This window comes from Nothoprocta perdicaria, unplaced genomic scaffold (assembly GCF_003342845.1).
Source record: "Nothoprocta perdicaria isolate Ctin4 unplaced genomic scaffold, notPer1 scaffold_244, whole genome shotgun sequence".
NCBI lineage: Eukaryota > Metazoa > Chordata > Aves > Tinamiformes > Tinamidae > Nothoprocta > Nothoprocta perdicaria.
Window position 1 is genome coordinate 347,185 of NW_020455471.1, and position 10,689 is coordinate 357,873.

Genomic DNA, 10,689 nt, shown 5'->3' on the forward strand with positions numbered 1-10,689 from the left:
CTTTCCTTTTGGGAACAGTATCAACATTACTTTAAAACTACAAAGGAGATGAGGGCAGAAAGATAAACAGGTAGTTAAAGAGCTGTTCTGAGCAATCAACAGCTTTGCTGTAGGAGAACTAGCTGAAAGAATGAGCTGACACTTTAATCCCTAATCTACAAAACATGAAATCRGCATCTTGGTATCATTTGGGAATTAGGAGAAGAAGCAAGAGAAGAGAGGAAGAAGAAAAGAAAGAAAGGAAATAGAAGGAGAGGAAGAAGCAGACATAGCAGGCAGCCCAAGGAGGAGGAAGGAAAAGATGGGAAAATGAGGAAATATGGTAGAGTATTTGAGAGGGAACAGSGATGGACTAACAGGATGGGTCTGGSCTCAGACCTGGCATTTCTTTTCTGGCATGTAGGTTCTGCTGTGGAAAGCTGCCCTGCATGCACACCGTGAATCTAAATGTGCTGGTTTAATTTGCATCCAAAACAATGATCTGAAACCAGGCTCTCCAAATTCAGGTCTTTGGCAAACCTTTCAAGCAGAAAGAAAGAGGAGCAAACAGTAGGATGGAAGAAGAGCAGACAGGTGACAGCTGAAGAGAAGAGCATCAGGAGAGGGGGAGAGAATGGAAAGGAAATAGTTTCTGATGCCTCTCTGAGTGTGACAGCAATGATTCATTCATCCTTCTCCTGTTCTGCAGAGAGTGGGGACAGGAGCTCATGAATCCTGGCTTTTTCAATGTATGACTTGAAACGCAGCCTCATTTTCTACTTATTTTCCCATGGGAATCTTTGTCCCACCTCTCCTCCTCATTGCTAATTAATGAAGCCCCTCCTATCTTTTTATTATTCATTTACTTTCCCTGGAGGGAATAAACAGGGGCTGGTATTGACCTGCCTTTTAATACAGCTTTTAGAGTCTGGAGCCTGTTACTGGATATGGCAGTGGAAACAAACTAATGGACCGMGAAAGAAGGACTCCGTGTGCCAGCACATGGCAATCCAGGGCACAGCCCGGGGCTGCGGCCTCAAGAAGAAGGGGAGCCACACAGCTGGGTGGGCACACATGGAGCAACGGTGTCTTTTGGGGGTTGAACAAACCTGGTGGGCATCAGGCTCAGGGAATCTGAAGACTGCACACACATYCCACCATCACTGACAGCTCAGCACCTGTACCAATGTGCCCCTGGCAAGCAGGTCTGAAGGGATTAAGTTGCTACGGGCACAACACACAGGGCTCGGCTTGCTTAAATGCCTCAGTTCGGGCACATGGGCATGCACCCAGGTAGAGCTAGAGGCTGGGCACAAAGTTCACACCAAGGATGTGTGCAGAGCCGTGGCTGATCTACGGGCAGAAACCTCCCAAGAGAGGTAGGCAAAGATGGGCCAGCCAAAGTGTGCCCGGGACCAGATGCCAGCAAACATGGGGTGGAAGGGATGGCACACAAGCCAGTGCTGCCACCCTCTGCATTCAGGCAGCAAGAACTCTTTTGGGAAAAAAAAAAAAACAAAACCAACCAACCAATCAAACAAACAAAAAGCCAGGAAAATGCCACCAGCACATCAAGGGAATACGGATCATACAGCCAACTTTGCTTGCCAGACCCATTCTGTAGCAACTGGTGAGCCTGCTGGCCCTTTTCAGGCATGTTTGACATCACGGCAAAGCAGACGATGAAAGCAGAAGTTGCAGCTTTAAGGACAACCTGGTTAACACGCTGCCATGCTCAATAAAAATAAGAAAGGGTGGCAATACCATTATGCCATTAGAAAGGAGTGGAGAGAGAGCCAAGGAGGAGCCAAGAGAAAAGCAGGGGGGAAAGAAAAAGAAAAAAAGAGGAGAAGGATGAAAAGAGGCAGAGAGAGGGCCCCTATTTTTAGCTCGGTTTCCTCAGGAAACAAGACTATTGCGCTCGCGGTGTCTGCCCATCCATCTGCCAGTCTGCCAGGCTTGCTGCGTCACTTTGGAACCTGTGGGCCCAATCCGAGTGAATCCCGCGGCTGCGCGGCGCCGCAGGGAGCCTCGCGCTCTTGGAGACGGGAGCGCCTGCGCCCGCCGCTCCGGGCAGGGAAAGAGAGGCTCAACTGCGAGGGGACACGGCACCTCAGCGCGGGGAGGCCCACGGAGGTTCCTGCAGCTCTGTGGTTCAGGTGGATGACGCCGTGTGGCATCATCCGCCTGGGAAATGATGCGCGGCGCAGGAGGAGTGAGTGCCATGCTGCTGCCAGGAAGGTGCTGGCTCCTGCGCCACGGCAGGCCGGCCTGGCCCCAGCACCGCACAGCCTGTGCTGGCACCCYGGGGGCTGCGGCACCCTGGGGGCTGGGGGAGAAGGGTGACCTGAGGGAGCGGCCGCCCACGTCGCRCTGCAAACGCGGCCTGTCTGCTCTGCTGCGTCGCCCTGGTCACTACACGGCCGCTTCCCTCAAAATTCAGTTATGTGGCATTTTAAAGGTAAACCTGCTTTGAACATCTGCTGCTGTAGAAAAACTTCAAAAATACCACTCTTTAGCTAGGGAGAAAGGCAGTTCAGTTGCTTTGATGTATGGGGGCTTCGCATCCTTTGCCCTGGCTGCCTTTAAGCAGAAAGGACCAGGTCTCTTAATTCCCCTCCCTTCCCCGCCGGAGTATGCGGAGTCCATGGCACAAAGATGGAGGAGGAAAAGCCAAAGTGTAGGGAAAGCACAGGTGGTGGTTTAGCCAAGGACATCTGTTTGCCACAGGCTCTTTGAGAGCTACACTGCCCAAACGGCGTGTTCTTCAGGTGGGCCCATGTGGTGGTTTGGTGCAGTCACTCCTGATAATAAGTACTATTTTGCCTCTGTAAGCAGCATTCATGCCCCAAGTGCTTCACTAGCCGATAGAGGTACTTACAGAATATATACRGGTACCTCTGTACCTGCATGCTTATATGCTCTGTACATGTACCATACATGTCATATAAACTACCCAATGCCACAGCTTCATCCTCCAGTCTCCCAAGAACATACACACATACACAAGCCCTCAACTAGCAGCCCTCCAGCTGTGTCTTGGGGACTCCTTTTACACAACTTGTGAAAGGCTGTCAGGATAATCCAGCTTGGAAGATTTTAGTTGCTGTAAAGAAGCGTGGGAATTTTGAGGGAGTCTACAAACTAAATCTCACAGCCATTCACAATTATAAATACACCCCGTGACGCACAGAAACACTTGATATTTTGGCCATGCACCAGTTCATGTGATACATGGAGCATCACCTTTCAAGCAGGTGACACTTCCATGTCCTGTGCTCTCCAGGAAAGACAGTCCTACCGCATGTCAGGGCACAGGATCTCTGTGAGTCCCTCCTACACTATCTGCTGGAGGGAACACTTCCTCAAGACTTTCCCCCTAGTCCTTAGGAACTACAGCTTCTTTTTATTGAGGGAGACACAGTTTATCCATTCACAAACTTTATTTCTTTCCTTGTCTTACTAATGAACAATTTATTCCTTTGATTTATTGTTGAAAGCTGTTCTAGGAGAGGAAGGACTTTTTCCCTATGAGTAAGATCTAGGCAGGCACTGGTTCAGATCTTTCACGCCGTAACAACTATACTGCTGTCACTCTTGCCAGTTTTCAAATGAATTGTTGCCATTTTAAATGACATTTGAGTAAATTTGTCCATATTTTATTTTTGGTGACACTTTTAGTCAACGCGTCTGAAAAGAAACCATCATTGGCACCTCTCAAGTCACCCAAACCTTGCTCAGCAAAATATTTTAATACACACTATGGCTAAAAATATTTTCAAGAAACATAATAATCTCAAACAAGGAGAACAGAGGTTTGGATTTCTGCAATCAGGAAATGATTATGAAAATGTTCTTGCTTAAAAAAAAATGGAAAAAAAAAAGAAGTTCTTTTTCAGCCAGCTTTGTTTTGGTTGTGCCTAGGAGTGCAATGGAGCAGACAGCCTTGTCTCTCACATCTAGACTGATGATCCCAGTGTGATAAAATCTCTCTTCTACTTATTTCAAGCTTCAGCAGGCCATCTACTTCTTTGCAGAAATGCCTGAGATCTCTCCGAGGTTTATATGGGAAATACAAAGCAGCCATGGTTTTAACTGTCATAGAAAAAAATTAAAAAAAAAAAAAAAAAAAAAAAAAAAAAAAAAAGAGAGAGAGAGAGAGGAAAAAAAAAAGAAGAAGAAAAAAAAAGAAAAAGCTTTGCCTTCAGAAGCCATTAAGGGCTTGCTCTTGCTCCTGCTAAGTCAATGAGACTTTTGTCATTGACTGTGGTAAGAGCAGAATTGGGCCCTAATGGAGCACTGATATTGGAAAACCCCAGAGGCACCAGTCGTACGCTAAATCTGCAAAGTYGGGACAAACTATTCCAGGCTGTGGAAAAGGGGGAGAGGGAAAATCCAGCGTGCTGGGCTTGGGCAGAACTGAACTGAGCACTCAGGCATTGGATGGCTTTGGGCTAGACTTGGAGRGCAATTGCAACAGGCCTTCAGGTAGGTAATGATGACAGCCTAAGGAAGGGGAGATGGGGTATGAAAGCCATAGATCCAGCAACTGTGGCATGCTGTTCCATAGGCAGGTAGTGATAGACTGGCARCTGAAAGCAGGAGGAGCTCAGATGGCAGAAAGTTCCTGGAGAGGCTACACACTGGTTGTTTCCCCTTCTGCCAAGTTCAGCCCTCCCCAATGCGTATACATGACTGTCTGCAGGATATGGCACAGTTAGGTTTAGCAGCAAGGCCTGAGCTGGAAGAACGTGGCCATTTCTTGTCCTAAGAGCACCATCTAGAGAGGAATGCAAGGCTTGCATCCCTGCAGCTCCCAAATCCGTGCAGCGTTTGAAAGCTGCAGGCAAGGCTGAGTCTTCCCCTGTAGCAGCCCTTGGCGCTGAGGTGGCAGGGGGTGCTGCAGGCCAGGCTGAAGCCACCCTGGCAAAGCTGTGCTGGGACTTAGGATGTGCTCAGCAGGAAGTATTGGGTGTCAGAGTTGGAGGTCAGGGATCAAAATGTTTCCTTTCTGATCCTGGAGACAAGGCAGGCTCCAAAAAGGACAAGTGCTGATCTACCCACATTTTCCCAGCCACGCAGCTCTGCGTTAGACCTTTAACCTGTGGTAAAGGTCAGAGCACCTGACAAACAGGCTACTGCTTTCTGCTCCACGCTCTCAGCTATCAGCTCTGTAAAACCTCAGCAGCTTTCAGAGCAGCCTCTGACTTGCTAACTAGCAGTTAGCTAGGCTGCCACTTGGATTTCTTCCCCAGGAAAGGTCTATAAGGCTCTTCCAGTCTTGAGTAGGACCTTGTTAAAAAAAGGAGAGTTCAGGCTCAGGTCATTCTGCTGYTGGCCTGCTCTTCAAGCATAGCTCATAAGCCCAGGTTGCACTTGCTCARCATGAGATTTGCTCCCCTCTTCCCATTATTCAGTCCCCTAAAATGGCACTGACAACTTTTGGTTGTAGCAGGATGCTGTTGTCTTTCTCTTGTTGCCACAGATAGTTGGCCAGGGCAGCCCTACAGTACGAGAGAGGCAGCAAAACTGCRTGGAAGTGCAGAAGTATATGAGGCAGGGGTCAATCTCTTCTCCAAAACAACCACTGGCAGATAAAACCTACTGACAAGAGGAAATGGCCTTGAGTTGTGCCAAGGGAGGTTCAGGTTAGATATTAGGAAAAAAAGTCTACATGAAGAATGGTGAAGCATTGGAACAGGCTGCCCAGGGAARTGGTGGAGTTCCTGGTAGTATTCAAGAAATGTGTAGATAAGGCCCTTAGGGACATGGTTGRTGGCACGACTGTGATGGGTTTATGGTTGAGCTTGATGATCTTGAAGGTCTTTTTCCAATGAGTCTATGAGCCTGTTCATGTGTCCTCGGCAGAACAGGGGATGGTGCACAGCTCAGTGGTGTAGAAGCTTCACATTGCCTTAAGAGTTTTCCTGTAACCAACCTTTTCCAAGCCCTTCAAGTCATTAGGAAATAACATCCTGGCTTGCAAATTGCCCAGACTCTCTGAACTTTCTAGCTAACATGTGTTCCTCAATCCTGGGCCGTTTCCAGTTCCCAGGAAAGCAACAGCAGCAGAGCAGCTAACAGTCCATTAGTATATATACTTACCTTTGAACACCTGCCCTCCTGGGAGGAAATATTTTGGAGGTAATCCTTCTGCTCTCTAAGCAGCCTTAGTTCTAGGCATATACATCCCGAGAGACTATTAAAATTAGGTCAGATTGGAAAGAGGAAATGTGTGTTGCTAAGTGGAATGATGTGATTTCAGTGCTCTGATGCCTGTGAAGAAATGCAGCATGGACACAAACACCACCCAGAAATAGTCTGTCAGACACTGGATAGTTGAACTTTAAAAGTTTTTGTCCTCTGAAATTAGCAGGATTATTTTAGTGCTGGCCCGGGATTTGAAATAGCACGTCTTGGAACCTGGGAGCTGATAAAATGCGAGTCTCTGACCATAGTGCATTGATAGAGTTGTTTGAATGTCCCAGCACTATAGTCACTAAAGTTGTCAGCTGATGACACAAAAGCCTATAAGATATGAAGTCTAATTACAGAAGCTGTGCAACCACGAAAATAAGGAGCTTCAAACTGTGACTGACAGGTGATTAGGTACTCACCCACTAACAGATTCCCCGTGTCTATGAGGGACCTAGCAAAGGTCTGCACATCCTTCTTGGTGCACTGAATTGAGGAGGATGAGCGGGTGCAGAATGCCACAAGACACTTTGAAGATACCTATAACATGACCTGCACTCTGCATGTGTCCCTCATACAAACAAAATGAGAAATAACTTTAAAAGCGGGTCCAAGCACATGACATGGGATGCAAACACTGTATTTTTTTGTGTTTTTGTAGTTATTTGATAATTTGTCCCATGAAGAGGCCTCTTGAGCTCTGAGCTCTTTCATGGCCCTGTTGTGCTTGTTGCTGTGTAGTCAGAGGAGAAGAGGCAGTTCCTGTTTCACAGAGCTTCCAGTCTCAGTCAGAAAGAAAGAGAAAGGGGAAGGGAGCAGACTGACAAAAAGGCAAAATGACTTGCCCAAGATCATGGAGCAGACAGTGGTGTAAGGAGAAATTTAACCTGTTTCTTGAGTTTAACCTGCCACCTCTCTGCACAGCTGAAGATGTCACAAGGGATAAACAAATTCGTGCTAGTTCCTAGAATAGCGCTCTGCCTTCCCTGCACCCACAGCTGCAGTGAAACTATGTCCAAGATGCTGTGTTGTGAGGCTCTCTCTGGGTATGTCCCCAGGTAAGATCCTATCACCTACACTGCTTGGGACACCAAATGGCAGTGCATGTTCCAATCTCACTGCCTGCAGGCATCCAGCTGCAGGAACAAGGAACCATAGCATCACACTGCTTCCCCAAAGTTTACCTGCATGTGGCCTTACAGATACAAATCAGCACTTTGAAATCACTCCCAGAAGTCGACCGGAGACTGTGGCAGGCCTGGATGAGCGTGTCCTGGGCTTCCTGAGGAGCAGCAGCACGAGGCAGGGAGGCAGGTGCTGGCTCTGCCAGCTCGGGCATTCCCCAAGCACAGCCCTTTGCACAGAGAACGGCGCGTGCTCTAAGCCGGTCCTGGCGCTGTCGCAGGCTGCGCGGGCTGCTCTGCCCTTGCAGGGATCCTCCTGCAAGAATCGGTTGTCCAGAGTGAATTATGCCGGACCAAAAGCAGAAACACCCCCCCACCGCACCCATAGTGCTTGCAGCGAACATGTCCCCAGCTGCCTCCTGCCCTTCACCGCGTGGGGCTTGTGGTGAGATGGCCCTCTGTTCATCCCGCCCCGTGCCTGGTGTTCAGCTGGCAAGGACAGGCTGTCCCTTCCAGAGAAACCCCTTGCATAAGAATTAAAGAGGAGCCCGGCTGAGATGCTGAACTAATCCACCAGGGCATGCCGGGAAGCTGCATTTTAAGCCATTCTCCCTGCCCTCCCGTCTCCTGCTATGTTGTTTATCTCTCCTGTCCCTCCCACAGCAGTACGTGAATTATCCTGACTGGGCAAGCTGGTTTCATAACCGCCYGAGCTGCCTCCCCCTAGTCCCCGAGTCTGCATGGGAGCTGCTCGTAAACGGGAGGCTTTTTCGTTGCGAGCAGTTTGTGCTGTTGTGAACAACAAGCCCACGCAAACGCTGCTCCCCGCTGCCCGAATCCGCACACTGCACACGCGTTTTGCCGCTAAGGCCACATGTTCACTCCCGTGGCATCGGTGTGCTCGCAAGCCCCTCACAAGGGCACTTCACACGCATGGGGCACCCTTCGATCTCAGCAGCACGTGCCACGCAGACAAAACCAATGTAGGTGTGACGTGTGGTCAGAGCTACYGCCCCAGCAGCCTGGACAGGGGCTCCCCATTGTGGCACGCTCATCACCCACAGTCAGGATGGGCGCGTGACACCATGTCCTCTTTCAGCTGCGCTTCACACAGCTCTTGCAGTTCACACTTGCCAYCGGCACAGATAAATGCACAGCACATATCACAGAATCACAGAATGGCTGAGGTTGGAACGGATCCCTAGGGATCATCTAGTCCAACCCCCTGCTCCAGCAGGGACACCCAAAGCACGGGRCACAGGGYGGCATCCAGGCKGGTCTGGAAGATCTCCAGAGAAGGAGATTCCACAACCTCCTCAGGCAGCCTGTTCCAGGTCACACATACATACCCGGTGTGTTCTTGCCACACATGCTGAATGTGTGCCAAGCATACATGGGCACCATATAGGTTTTACACACATCTGATAGGATAATTCAGGTTGGAAGAGACCCTGGGACATCTCTAGTCCAGCCTCCTGCTCAAAGCAGGGTCAGCTAGGAAGTCAGACCAGGTTGCTCAGGGCTTTATCCAGTTTGGTTTCAAAAATCTTCAAAGATTGAGACCACATAGCCTCTCTGGAGCACCTTTCCCCATGCCTGATGTCCTCATATGTAAGAAAGATTTTCTTACCTCCAGTCTGGACCTCTCTTGTTTCAACTTAAGCYATTTGTCTCTCATCTTCCCACCTCATACCACTATGAAGAGCCTGTCTCTTCTATCAAGAAGCAGCTTTTCCACAGAGCTGCTCTCCAGCCAATCAACCCCCAGACAGACTTGTTGCCAGATGCTCTTCCTTCCCAAGGATAGGGCTTAGCACTGGTCCCTGTTGAATTTCCTAAGGGTCCTGCAAGCCCACTCCTCCAGCCTGCATAGGTCCCCTTGCATGGCAGCTCTGCCCTCAAGCACAATGACGAATCCCCTTCCACAATTTGGCATCATCTGCAACTTTGATCACAGTGCACCCCATCATCTCCTACAAATTATTGATACAATTGTTAAACAGGATGGTCCCAAGGTTACCTTGTAACCAGCCTCTAGGTAGGGTGCAACCCATTAACCACTATCCCCTCAGCCTGACCTTCCCACCTGCTTTTTACCCATCTGATTATCCAGCTCTCCAGACCACAAAGCCCTTACCTAGATAGAGCAATTTTAYGGGAGATGGTTTTGATAGCCCCACTGAATTGGAGGTAAACAACTTGCACTGCTCTCCCCTCAACCACAAACCCAAGTCCTTCCATAGAAGGCAATCATGTTGGTCAGGCATGATTTATCCCTGGCAAATCCGTCGTGACAGATCCCAATCACCGTCTTCTCCTTCTTGCGCGCAGAACTATGCTCCAAGAGGACTTGCTGTGTGATTTTCCCTGTGACCAAATGGTGTCTGACCAGCCTATAGTTCTCRGAATCAACCTTTTGGCCTGTTTCGAAGGCAGATGCAATCTTTGTCTTTCTCCTGTTGTCAGGGGCCTCCTCTCATCTCCATGATCTGTGCTTATGTATTCAGCCTTGTCTCCAGTTAGCCTCCCAAACACAAGTGATTTCACAGTTGAGTTGCCTCCTATCCAACCAGTCCTCTACTTTTGTCCAACCTGCAAATCTTCCTGAAGGGCAAAATGCAGCTTCTCACATCTCTGTTGCTTTGCTGCCATTGTTTCTAAGAGGGGAGGGCTGGATTTCTGAGCCCCAGGGCCAGGTTTGGGACTGTGAATCCTCTCACTAGAGGTTCAGAGACATTCACACCTATGCCAAAAGCTGCCTCAATCTGCCATGTCCCTTCTGCTCCCATCCCTCCTGGGAGACGGGATGGTGCTGCCCCAGCTAAAAGCTCTGCSCCAAGTGGTAGCAATGGGGCAAAAAAACAAAGCAGAGTGAGGTCTGCTCCCAAYTCAATCCCTTTTTCCTTAAAACAGGAAAGGGAATGTCTTGCAGAGAGATACGCTGCTTCCATAACCTGCTTCTAGGGAGGAATCCAGAAGCCTTGGCAAGGCAAATGTGGTGCCTCCTTCGGATTGCCAAAGGAAGGCTGAGCTTCACAGGAAGGAAAAGCAGKGGGGGTGCAAAAAGGGAAGTCCTGCAGTCAGAATATCAGAGAGAAAACATGAGCCCCATTTCCAGCCCTGTCACTGACTGCATCTGTGACACTCAGCAAGTCAGGGCAACTCTCCATCCCCCGCCTGTGACAYCAAGCCTAGGGTGCAGGACCAGAGATGCCTGGGGGTCACCCAGCAAGCCAGTGAAGAGTTTCTGTATCTTCTAGCAACTCAGTGTTGTGTACAGCTCCTGCCAAATAACCTTGACCCTCTCCTGTGGCTCTCTGCTGTGTCTGGCTTGGCCTGAAACAGCTTTGGTGGTGCACCTGAATACTCCTCTTTGTTTGTTTTGTTTTTC